This window comes from Montipora capricornis, chromosome 2, assembly GCF_036669925.1.
Source record: "Montipora capricornis isolate CH-2021 chromosome 2, ASM3666992v2, whole genome shotgun sequence".
NCBI lineage: Eukaryota > Metazoa > Cnidaria > Anthozoa > Scleractinia > Acroporidae > Montipora > Montipora capricornis.
The window spans coordinates 31,106,457-31,120,243 of record NC_090884.1 but is presented as its reverse complement, the minus strand read 5'-3'; positions in this window follow the sequence as shown (position 1 = coordinate 31,120,243).

Sequence of the window (13,787 nt, the reverse complement as noted above, 5' to 3'; positions counted from 1 at the left end):
TTTGAGTGCGCCAATGCATATGCATAATTAGCGTAAGATAGGCCGCTGTTCATGAGAACAGTTTAGCAAATCCCAATCAAACGACAAAAAGGGAAATCCAAAAAATCCGGATTTGGATTTCTTAATTGAAATCCACCCTGAGGACGGATTTCTCCTAGGTGAAATTCGGATTTAGATTTTCAAAATCTAAATCCGGATTTCCCAATCGAACACAACCTAAATAGTTGATGTATTGTCAAATAATTTGTTTCCTTTAGGATGCAAGAATTGTGGCCCCTCTCCTTTTGTTGGACCAATGTGTTGCGAATGCTGGGGCAAGTTGTTCAAGTTGCCGTCTTTGCGGGATCGAAAGGCAATTAAACCCGATTCTCTCAGTCTTAATGAATGCATGAAAGACATTTTCCTGTGTCAAAGGAGTTGGTGTCATAGGCACATCTGCACAAATTCCTACAATGCAGTTTTTAATGAGGAATTTTTCACCAAACATTGTAACAGACTTTTGTACAAGGGGCTTTCCAGCAAACCTATTTACAGGGAGGTCGAAATGCCCGATGAAGGCGCCATTATTTGTCTAGAATACACCAAGGGCGGTGACCTTATTCCAAACAGAGGTGCCAAGCAAGTGTACAAAGAAAAGGAATTGGACATCCTCAAAAGTATCCATCACTCATCCGAACGAGGATGCACAGTGGTTGAGTTGAATAGTATTGTAAAGCAATTTTCCCTTCGTTACTTTTGTAACAGCATCAGACAGCTGGCTAAACAATTTTTGAAGTCGTGTGCCGATTGTCAGCTGCATACTTCATTTCGAACCGTTTCTCCTCCACCCTGTCCAATTCGCAGCTACAGTGCTTTTGAGAGGCTACAAGCAGACTTGATAGATATAGCCCCAGGACCAAAGACATTTAGACTGTCAACTCAGAAGCACTCGAATTTGTTCCTTATCAGGAAGTGTAATAAGACATTTTATGGCTGCTATGACCAAAGTCGATGTTTAAAATATCTTACAAAAATTACTGTAATTTTTAATGTTTATTCTATTCTCTAGCTTCACAGAATGTTGACCATTCCTTTTTGGTTGAAAATAATGGCGAAAGTTCTCAGTGTTCCACCGGCCAAGAAAACAAGGATAACAAAGGTAACTGTTGCACTTATCAAATTCCACGACATCAAATATATGGATGTTCGAAGCTATGTTTTCAATATCGTGACTTTCTTAGATACGCAAGAGATGGATTCTTCATTTTTCGAAATTGTTATTTGATACCGCCAGTACTCCAAGGTCTTGTATTTCGTTTTAGACGTTGTGTTACAATAGATCCACAAGTGACAGAGATTTCTTGAATTCCGTGGGAATTGGTTTTCGCATAATTGTTTTCACTTTACATCCGGCTGGTGAGGACTTAGCTAACCAAAAAGACTTGCCCTTCCTTACTGTGATATCTACTCTTGATGTAGGTGGGATTTACAACGAATATTGGAGGGTTGAATGGAAGAAAGACGACAGGACCCTTAAGTTTTTGTTTATTCGCAATTAAATCAATCGTATTGTTTGATTTACAGTTCTTTGAAAACTGCATTATCGTCAGTTTTGGGCCATTGAATGTGCTCGTTTTTTTAACACACCTTCGCAAACACATTTCTCAAACGAGTACTAGCAATCAGACGTGGCTGTGGCCATTCGGCAGTCCATCGCAGAAAGGAGGCCAATTCTACAGCAAGAATGTATACTCCTACAAAATATAATCAATTCGGGGCTGGAGGTTCGATCAATGGAAATTCTGCCAGACGGGAATTGTCTTTTCCACGCTATCAGTGACCAACTTACCCGTGTAAAGGATACAACATGCACACACTCCGAACTCAGAGCTATGGCAGTGGAGGCTCTGAAAAACCCATCAACTATTGGGGTGGGTTGGTAAACGAGGAAACAATCTTATTTTTTCTTGATGAAGTTGAGGTTTTTTTTCTAAGACAACACTGTTACCGATAACATATAAACTATAATTGTATTCCTAAAGCAAATCTCTTCATTTGCAGATCTCCCAAAACGATCTATCAATGTACGTTGAAAATAATGACCTTCAGGGTTATTTAAGAAAAAATGAGCAAACAGGGAACGTGGGGTGATCCTTTACCCATACTGGCTCTTGCAAATGTACTTCAGAGATATATTTGGATAGTTTTGAGCCCCAGGGATAATGGTGATCACATTGTCATTGAGACTGGGAATACGGACGGTGATCCCCTTCTGCTCGGCTATATTTCCAATACTCATTACGTGAGCCTGGAGCCGAGTCGTGAAGTTGCAGCAATTGAAGGTATGACTGACACATTTTTAGTAAGAGGTCATATTATATTATATGGTTTACGTTAAAGGCAGAGAAATGACATTAGTTTAAGCAGGTTTTTCCAAAGAATCAAAAGATACAAGTTTGTTTAAAATTTTTGATCCTAGGGCGCCTCAAGGGAGCCATTGACATTTGACACATTTCTCAGTTCTTCACAACTCTTACAACAAAAGTACTGTTTAGATCACCACCATTATCACTATTATAATTATTTATATTTTAGGTAAAAACACTGAAGGAAGCAATGGTACTAAAAAGACGGCCAGAAAATTGAAAAATGAGCGAAATCTAAAAGAGGTAAATAGTAATGGAAGCATGATAACTTATTCAAAATACAAATAGGTCGGTCTTATTCATATATAGGAAAATGAATAATCCCAGAATGTGACATGCGTCCTGTACCACATTATTCTTATCCGTAGGTAAGCAATGAGGATTCCATTCAGTCAACGGATCATGGAGACTATAATTTGCGCAGAAGATCTGGTTTTTGGTTGCTCCCTCCAGTACCTAGAAACAAGGAGAACGTCACGGTAATGGACTTATAGTTATACTTATAGTTTTATCCTTACTCGCTTCTTCAATCGTCACGGCAAGAAGATCACTCTGTATTCATTAATTTCCCTTTTCAGGGAGTTTATAGTCAAGTGATGATCTCATGGAACAAAGCGGTCTGAGAAAACAGGCAAAGAGCGTTCCTACACACTTGGTAAGCAAACAAATCTTTGGATCTTAAAGCCTAGATTTATTTAACGCATTAGCTGTGAATTTCGGAAGACATGTGCCACGTGACATGTCATGTCATGTTATTTGATCCCATGTCTCTTTAGGCCAAAAACGATGAAGGATACATTTCTGGAAAGCTTAGTGTTTTTGGGGAAGAAGCTACAAAAGATGGGTGAGTAGATACCTCAGACTTAATATGTCCCTTAACTGAGACCCACTAAAGGGAATTCTGTGTATCAAAGGTATCTGTCAGAAATCTGTTTCGTAATATTTCCTTCCACAGAATGGCTACAATGGAATGTCAAACACAATATGATGGATGTCCCAAAAAGTATCACCTGGCAGGCCCAAAATTTGATGTTCATTCTCCAGAGTCTTTCAAGTGTCCGCACTGCACGGGTATGACGTTTGGTAACAACTATTTCTCAAACTCATTAATAATTCAAGACTCAAGCCCTCAGGCCCTCGCCATTTTTCTCTACCAGGGAACACTTAAAACCACAGGCAATACTGTGAAGCCTCCCAGAGGGATTTATCGTGTGACTTATTGGCAAGCTACCTGCACGAATTTGGATAGCCAGTAATTTAGACTTTTGGGATTCATGTTTTCTATGCTTTCGGCCAACTCTTGCACACCCCGCCAATGCCTTTGCCTCTGTAGAGTCCACTTGGCTCAATGGTACAAATCTCGAGCCCTCTTTGGTCTTGCCATTTTCCACAAACTGTAACACCATTCTTGCTCATGCAAACCGTAGATTAGTGAAGGGAACGGATAACACATCCTTTTCTTCATCGAAAGTTTTGGAAAGCAGAAACCTTGAACTAGACTCGCCTATGTCGCACAAAAACACTGAATTTGACCAACACTAAATGGATTCCCAAATGGTACATTGCATGCAGGCCTTGGGCCTCGTGCTTTCATGTGTTCCCCGCTTGTGGACACCCCAATGCATGCAATTGCTCTCGTTTTTGATATTATAGTACGTACAATGCACAAACATATTATCAATTTTGATTAGTAAATCCTCGATTTTGGAGGATTCAAATAACTTTTAAAATGCAAGGCACTGAATCTGCTAAGAAATAGAATAAGCAATATCAGTGATATAGTTTGGATATAATGCACGCTCTGATTGGCTAAAGAAATATTTTATCACTAAAAGACCTAGAGAAGGTCATGTTTCCCGTCAGCTTTTGTCTTGTCAGTTCGCCCCAGTAAAATGGACATTTCATTTTAGAGTCGTATGCTGACATTTCTGTGTAATTTACCGCAAACAGAGCGTGTAGAAAAGCACATTGCATTACAATAACACATAGTAGAACCTTTATATGATAAAGCAAATCTCGTGTTCGCAAACAGCTGTTTTCTTTTATGACAACAAAATTCATAGCTCAGGCTTCTTTATTTGCTTGGTTGCAAGAAAATAAGCTGGAAATTGCTTTTGTTTTGCCTTTCCGGGGTTGGAGGAAAAGCTACCACTATGGAGGAGATGCGGGAATACAGTGCTAGAAATTGAAGTAACAATTAGTGAGTTACTCGTTTTTTTGGTAAACTCCAGGTGGAGCTATTGTTCCGAGAATCAACAAGGGCTAACAACATGGCTCGGAACCTGACTTCTGGTATCTGTCATTCAGATATTAAGTCACTAAAGCCTGGAGAAGAGTTAAGCAACAAGGTGTGTACCTTACAAGATACAGCCGTTCCAGTTGAAGTGCCTCAGTGATGTAATATTAACCCTAACAGGAGAAAATGACGTTATCTCTTGCCCTGAAAGTCAAATCAGTATTGAATCCTTTACCTTGCCATGAAAATGGTCAGTACTAGCGGGGAGATTTTTTAGGTGAGCCGAAGATTCACCAAAGCAACTCTACAAAAGTGTATTGAACGAGCGCAAGTATTGGGAGTGCAGAAACTGGCAGCCTGATCAGGTGACCGATTATAATAAAGGGCTGTTAACTAAAAGTAAATTCACGTAGATTTCCGGTTTCAAATGAGTGTACATGCATCATCTATGCAAGAGCACTTCCTTTCAACAAATGGTAAATAAAGTAATTAGGGGAGCTGTTTTTGTTTGACAACGTAGGGAAATAATAAACGGAAAGGTGTAGTGAAACTTGTCAACCGCAAGTACAATGAAAAAACCTTTTCGATATATTTTTTTTGGAGTTTATTTTCTTCCGACTGGATGAAAGTCATTCCATTAATTTCTATAATTCATTTTAATGTACAATTAAAGTGAAATCAATTATAAAGCATAATGCTAGAAAGGAAATTGTTACTGAACATTTAAATTTTTGCCAGATTATTAACTGGACGCGGGACAAGTTTGAACGGGAGACAATGGCGGAGGTAATACACATAACCTTCTAATAGAATTGATACATGCATATTGTGTGATGTTGATCTATGTAGGTGTGTTTTGCTCAATTTTAAGGCAGTAGTTTGGTTTGTTATTCAACTTATCTGTTGCGCAAGTTCCGACGGAAACGATATAGAGAGGGAAACATGGACAGCCGGTAAACAAAGGTAAGAAACATATCATTGCACAAAAATCAGAAGAATTAGAGAGTTTGTACATATAAACGGTCTTTGCGTGAGAGTCTGTCATGACCTGGCTATCACATTTGCATTAAAAAACTTTGTGTCAGAATAAGAAAACATGGCACGATAACTACCTTATATGTATAATTTGACCGGTAAGCCCATTTGTAAAAGAGTGGATTGTTCTTCTAGTTCATTCTCCTGGGCACTGGCGAGTTGCACTAAGTTGAAATAGTATCAGCATCCGATCGCGTGTCTTCTGTGAGTCCAATGTATATATTAAGGTGCTTGCTTGATCAACTACATGGATTAATGGCAAGAAATTACTTGGGTTTGTTTTCAGATCCATGTCTGGGTGGAGATGACTAATGTACGAATGCGTCGTACATTCAACGTCTCTGTTGTTTCACCTGTATTTAGCAATTCCAAATTTTTTCACAGAATCTTACACTTTCCATTACCTGAGAATAGTAAACAATGAAAGATTACATTTTTTTAAATTGGAATGCGCGAATGTGGTGCTCCCAGGGATGCTTTGTTTTAAACATTGAAAATGAAGATCTCCCATGTAATGGAAACTTGCGTGAATCAAATACTGCATTGGTTTATCGCTGAACCCTCATTCAAGTGTATTGCAATCTTTGCAATCTGCTCAACCAAATTTCTATGTGACCTACGTTTACTGAAATTTCTAGATTAATCAGTTTTTCTCTTTCTGTAGAAAAGAAGAAGGGATCCTATACTGGTATGACTCTGTGTACAGGAACCAAAATTATCAGGACAACGAGGACATTGCACTCATTTTTTTGCTGTTAACATCGCACCTGCCTGTAGCTAACATCTAGACACTCCTACTAAGAAATTTAAGTAGAAATTTGCACTTTTAAAAGCAAGGCTTATCAAAAATGAGTACATCGATATATAGCCTATCCTATGTAGATAGAAAAGATTGAATTCTTACATCTCGAGGATGTTAGTGTTAACATGTTACAGATGTTAGCAGCACTTTTTAATGCACATAACCCACATACCAAAGATAAGAAGCTTGTTTCCAGTGTGAAGAATACTAGATTAGACCTCATCAGAGAGATCAAACACGTGAAAGCTCCGTGTCACTACCTGCTGCGGAAAATTAGTGGTTTCCTTTTTTAAGGGGAATTATGAATTTCTTGCGGTGCAAAATTTTGTTGCCTAAAAATGCCGAAACTCCTATTTTCCACCAGACATATCTTCTGGATGTTAGCAAAGGGTAGAAAAGCACACATCAACCCTTTGGCATGGAAAGCAGTGGGAGGAGACTGTTGGGATGAGGTAATTTGCTCAAAATATTCTTTTTTATAGATTGCCAGAATCAGTTACAGAACAAGTTATAATCAGGCCATTCAAAATACATAAAACTAAAATTAATTACCTCTTTCAGAATACATCCAGGCAAACGTATGGGAACGACTGTGGAGTGTTCGCTGAAATGGTATGTTGCATTTATTCTTTGTCTATATTTACTGTTTGTACAGAACAGTCGCACTGAATTTAATGTCATTAATTTCACTTCACAAATTGTTTATGCCATATACAGAGTAAAGGGCTTAACAGTTGGCTTCACTGTGGTAAGTGTTTTTTGTTAATTGTAGTGTGATGACTTGTCCTATTAGGGAGGACTCTTTAAGGATAGTTGGTTTCTTTTTACTCAATGAACTAAGCAGCGAAGAATTCGGACTACGAATGAAAGTGGAAACGAAACAGTGTAAGCTCAAATCCACGATGGTCCAACATTCTGTGATGCAGTCTTTAGTGTGGAAATTGTTGTTGATGCCTTAAGGGTGAAATAGCATGAAAATTTTATCTTTTAGGAAGATATGCCAGCCATAAGGAAATGGATTGCAGCAAATATACTGAAAGAGTTAGAAACCTTTTCATTTCGTGTCCTAAAGGTGTTTGACATTTTTAATAATATATAATAAATTCGAGATTGAGTCCCATTCTTTTCTGTTGGATAAGGGCTGAGACGGTTACAAACACAAGCGAGACAGATGAAGTGTCTTGGGACCCAGTTATATGGTATTGGGTACATGGAATATTAGGCTACTCATCGATACGTCTCAATCTGTTTGAAGGCCGGACCTGTGAATTGTAACAGGGTTGTCTCGGAAAACGGAGACCATATATTCATGAGACTTAAATTATTCTTCAGGTAGAAAACGGAAGACCTAAGGAGAGGGAAGTGACTAAAAAGAAAAGGAAACAGGAATTGACCAAGGAGGAAAAAGCGTAAGTATTTTGCCGTACAACGATGCAAAGTAAGAAATAAGTCATGTAGCACCCTCCTCTTTTCTCTCAGGAAGAGGTTCAGGCAAACGTTCCTAAGGGATGCGGACTCAACACCTGTCTTGATAAAACCAGGAGAGACAAATGAAACTTTGACAAACAAAGTATAGAAACATGTCAAAATGCAGCTCATACCAAAAGTAACGATGAATTTTTCTCTTTTTTCAACTAAATACTATTTAGGCTAAATTGATGCGGCAGTCCCTTGCAGACATAGCAAACATTCTAAGGTGCATAACTACAATTAATAATAATAATAATGATGATACTAATAATAATAATAATGATGGTGATAATGATTATACAGTCGAACCATGATTATCCGGACTCGTTGGGACAAGACGACATTTAATCGTGAAACAAAACATTTGCAAATTGTTTGGAAAACAATATGGTCTACATCTTCACTGTCCGTTGTGAATACTTGTACACGTGTCGGCAAACATCATGATGTTTTCCTTGCTCTTGCGGATATCAGATATCTGCCATTTACTAACACCATATTCAACTGACAAATTGGTTCCTTTTTCTTCTTTCTCTAATTGCAAAATTATATCCTGTTTATCTTTTATTTAAAGAACAGAGCGCTTACCCTTCAAGGACATGATGATCGTGAATAAACGTTCGTGACGTATGTAGCTTGTTTGCCGAAGGAGCCAATAGAGCGTGAAATTTCACTTAGCAACAAAGCAACTCTAAGCCAATCAGAACTCATTCGAAAGAGCAATTGCAAGAGCAAAGGTGCAGTATCAAAGGCATCAGGTTTTCCTGAATTTGTCTCTGAAGGTGTTTCGAAAGTATCAAATGATAGAATTTGGAAGTAAGTACGTTCTGTATTGGAAGGTATAGCTTTGCCACCAACTTACACCATACATGTACGCCTCTAGGAAGGTTGCTCCTTCATATAAATGATGTGTAGAAGTGACTGTATCATTACTATAGATTTCAGCCATTTACAGGAAGTTAAATAATTACTTTATTTACTTTTATATTAATGAAAAATAACCCTTGAAAAAATTAGAGAACTCTGAGTTTTATTCTTCAGGTAGAAAACGGAAGACCTAAGGAGAGGGAAGTGACTAAAAAGAAAAGGAAATTAATGAAAAATAACCCTTGAAAAAATTAGAGAACTCTGAGTTTTACCCGCAGAAATTCAAACGGAGCATTTGTCTTCATTTACTTTACATTACAGCTTTAGAGAAAGTGTGAGAGAAGAACTGACCAAGATGTTCACGAAGCCAACAACGCTAAAGCCTGGGTATAATTTTATTTCTTTGCTAAAATATATTAGCGGTTATATCATGAAAAATAAGGGCGTTTACTGATAGTCAGAACTATAGCAGGTCAGACCATACCATACTATATAATTTGTAAAGAGAATTCCTCTATCAATCAGAACTGTCCAGCTGTGTCTTTCCACATAGTATGCATGGCAAAGATGGGTTTATAGGGACAACTCGCGAAAGAAGCCTGTTGCATTTTCCAAATCCCCCGTCAGGCTCCGGCTGGCAAGTTCAAAATTTTGGTATGTGCGCTAAAGTTTGAATTTCAACAGAAGTCAAGTAAATGTCGTTTAATTTCCATGGGTTATTGCAGGTAACTGTGGTTGCCTCCTAGGACGTTTTTGATTTGACCCCGTGCATGAACCCTTTCGGCATTGAAGGATACTAGTAAGTATTCAGTCTAATGATTTATGTAGATTACAACAAAAGGTAGACCCACAGATTGGTTCCACGGAAGATACTTAAAAGCAAAACAGCAGAAGACAAAGAAAAGCAAAACAACAAAAATATATTTCAAGAAGAATTAACCAAAGTGTGTCAACATATTACATATTACTTTTGTCTTGATAGATCTTTCTCTTTTCTGCAGTTATATAAACAATGTTCTCACAGAGGAGGCAATTACATTCCTTATTATGGAGCTGGAGGGGTGTGACTACAGGACAACTACAGGCCTCGCCCTAGGAACTCGAACACCCATAGATACTCTGTACCACGATGGGTGGCAAGAGCTTCTCAACAACAAAAAAAAGCACGTCCATCAATGACAGACGTAGGGGCAAGAAAGACATATGACGTCAGGGTCCAAAGATTTCTAAACCGATCACCAGAGGTCATTTCGTTTGGTGACACCCCTTGGCCTTGTGATGGCGATGCAGACGACATGCTGGCCGTTATGCTGACAGGGGACGAAACCACCTCCTTCAAAATAAGCAAATTAAAGAGCTCTTTTTTTGGCATCCCGACAATTTTCTTTCCTGGTATTCCCAAAACTGAAATGAAGAAGACCGGAAATGCATAATAGAGGGAGTCCTTGATATCTCCAAAGAAATCTCAAGGTGTTTAGGTAGGGAGAGGGAAAAAAAATGTAACAAAAAGCAAAACGACTAGTTTTTGTAATAGAATTGAATAGAAAGTAATACTGAATATGCAGTGGAAATAAAGGGAGGCTTGTCAGAATAGTATTTCCAATTAAAATGTTCAGCCCGACGACTCTTTTGAAAAAGAAGTTGCCATTATTACAAATAAAGTACCTGTTTTTAAATGTATTATCAGTTTTGAGCTTAACTTAGAAATGAAAGAATTGTGAACATTTTGTCTACTTTTAGTATTTGTAAGCATGCCTTATTTGTATTCTGTAAATAAGTTCTACTTATTATGTTTGCGAACCGTGTATTCCACATTATTTTTCAGTAGGGTCCACATAAGCCTTTGGCTGTCACTTTCTTAACCAACTCCAAAAAAGTATTTATCACTTGTAACTACATTGCGTTGTTTTCATTGACTCTGAACATTTCTCTTCACTTTTCTGCAAAGTGTACTATCTTAAAATCGTTACTCTGACTAGTATCCGAATTGCGTTTTGCTTTCTCAACATTAAGATCACGTATGATCTTTTTGATCTGGTAGCTGGTAAATACTCTAATTCAAAACACTGGATAACCAATTGTAAGAAATAATTTTTAAGGAAAGCAGATCTTCCCTGACAAATATATGAAATGAAATGTTAGTAGAAGCCATTGGGAACTCGGAAAAATCCGTGCCCCAGATTGGATTTGAACCCAAGACCCGCCGTGATCTATTCAAATGCTTTCTCACATTCGCTCCCTGAAAAATACAAAGCTATTCATTGCAGTGAACGATTTTTTCGAGCTCGTACCAAGGTTCTCGACTGTTTACAAAATTTTGACTCAGCATGGTAGTGACAGAGTACTATTAAAAGCGGTTTTAAAAATCTCTGAATGAGCGCTCCTTTTTTCTATAGTGTCTCATGCTAACAGCTAGATAATCATTCAAACGAGCGCCATCTATTTAGGACTACCAGGTATCTAGCTTTGTGAAAGTACTACCCAGTCTTGTACTATATTTTTAATTAGCAAATGTTATCTACAACAACAACCACAATATTAGGAAAAGTAAACATTTCCGATTTCCGTATGCAGGGCATCCAAGGCGAGAGAAATAGTACAAAAAATCCTTTTTTTTTAAATGTGTGGATTTGTTTCAGTCATGCTTTAGTCTTTTCACTAATAGGACAGCACGTTGTAGCAAATGTTTCTCAAATCATGTTTTTCTTTGCAGTGTGCATTGTACATAATAGCGATATCATTCACAACCCAAAGGTCACGACAACAAAGTGCTCACGTTTCTCAAAGCTGATCCAACGACATGCGTGTTGCATAATATCATGTGTCTGTAGCCCTTTCGGCATGATACCCTTTTCGGCATTTTACAGGGCCCAAGAATAGAGCATTTTTGCATGTCACATATTTGGTTACAAACGTTGGATTGGGATTCGTTAACTTGGACAAATTGTTTCCTTTTACAAAAATAGTCCTTCATCATTGAAGGGCTGTTCCAGTGATGCCATATGCTACGAGTTTTGAGAGCAGTATGGCATGATGTAAAGTATCAAATGTTTTAGATAAGTCAAGAAATATGCCAGCTAAATATTTTTGGCAGTCAACTGCGCTGGAAACTTTATTAAGGATGATGGCTATTAATTCAAAAGTATTTTTGCCTCCGTTTATGACTATGCAGGAAAGGTAGATCTTAACAAGTGTTATTGAAATCGAAAAACAAAATAGGGGTTAACCATGCATTTTTTAAGGATAATTTATCAACAATATTTGTAAAAGGCTGTAAAATACAAAGCCATGTATGGAGTTCTTTCTCAAATTGAAGCTTCCTATCTTTTTAGATACCAACAGTACTTAGTAAGATCTACATCCTCTGCATAGTTTTAAACCGCACAAAAATATCGCTGTATTAGTAAGCATCACCGATAGGAAACCCGAGTATCTCGAGATGGACAGAACTGTCCTTAAAGAAGTGAATTATAGCGTGAGAGGTAGAATGGCCAGGATGAAAACGGTATTGATTCCTAAACAAGATATCATTGTCTTGTAAACGAATCTTTCAAATATTTTAGAAAATGCATGAAGTATTGAAATTGGCTGGTAGTTTTGTATTAAGGTAGCATTATCGGAATTGAAGATGGAGATGATCTTAGATATCTTCATTTTATCTCGGTATTATTAGGGGGTCAGAGATAAGATGGAGCGTTTTTTTTAATTATAGAAATTGGTATGTTATCAGCTACAGGAGCTTTTCCATTTTCAAACCTCAGAAGTAACAGAAGTAAAGCTCGTTAATGATTCTGAAGGAACATACTTTTGAACGATTTCGAGGTTGATGTTATTTTGCCAGCTAAATTTGGTCAGATGTTGAAAAAATAGTGATATAATTTGTTGGCCATTTCTTCTGCGCAGATAATATTCTGACCATTTTCATCTAGAAATGGGTATTTCAGCCACGACCTCTTTTTATTCTGATTAATTGCCTGTTCAATGTCTCCATGTCATTTTGATATTGTTCTTATTACGCTCAATTTGCGTTTTTGGAAGTAAAGCTTCTTAGAAACTCTGAAAGGTTTTAGTAAGTTATAAGTTTTGTATTTGACAAGTTGTAAATTAGATTGATTACTAATATATTGTTTGTAGAGCTTATTTTTTTATTGATTGATCGAAGTAAACCTTTGGTGAGCCATGGTTTCCTGCACGAATTTAAGGCTTTAACCTCGCTGGAAACTTTATTAAGGATGATGGCTATTAATTCAAAAGTATTTTTGCCTCCGTTTATGACTATGCAGGAAAGGTAGATCTTAACAAGTGTTATTGAAATCGAAAAACAAAATAGGGGTTAACCATGCATTTTTTAAGGATAATTTATCAACAATATTTGTAAAAGGCTGTAAAATACAAAGCCATGTATGGAGTTCTTTCTCAAATTGAAGCTTCCTATCTTTTTAGATACCAACAGTACTTAGTAAGATCTACATCCTCTGCATAGTTTTAAACCGCACAAAAATATCGCTGTATTAGTAAGCATCACCGATAGGAAACCCGAGTATCTCGAGATGGACAGAACTGTCCTTAAAGAAGTGAATTATAGCGTGAGAGGTAGAATGGCCAGGATGAAAACGGTATTGATTCCTAAACAAGATATCATTGTCTTGTAAACGAATCTTTCAAATATTTTAGAAAATGCATGAAGTATTGAAATTGGCTGGTAGTTTTGTATTAAGGTAGCATTATCGGAATTGAAGATGGAGATGATCTTAGATATCTTCATTTTATCTCGGTATTATTAGGGGGTCAGAGATAAGATGGAGCGTTTTTTTTAATTATAGAAATTGGTATGTTATCAGCTACAGGAGCTTTTCCATTTTCAAACCTCAGAAGTAACAGAAGTAAAGCTCGTTAATGATTCTGAAGGAACATACTTTTGAACGATTTCGAGGTTGATGTTATTTTGCCAGCTAAATTTGGTCAGATGTTG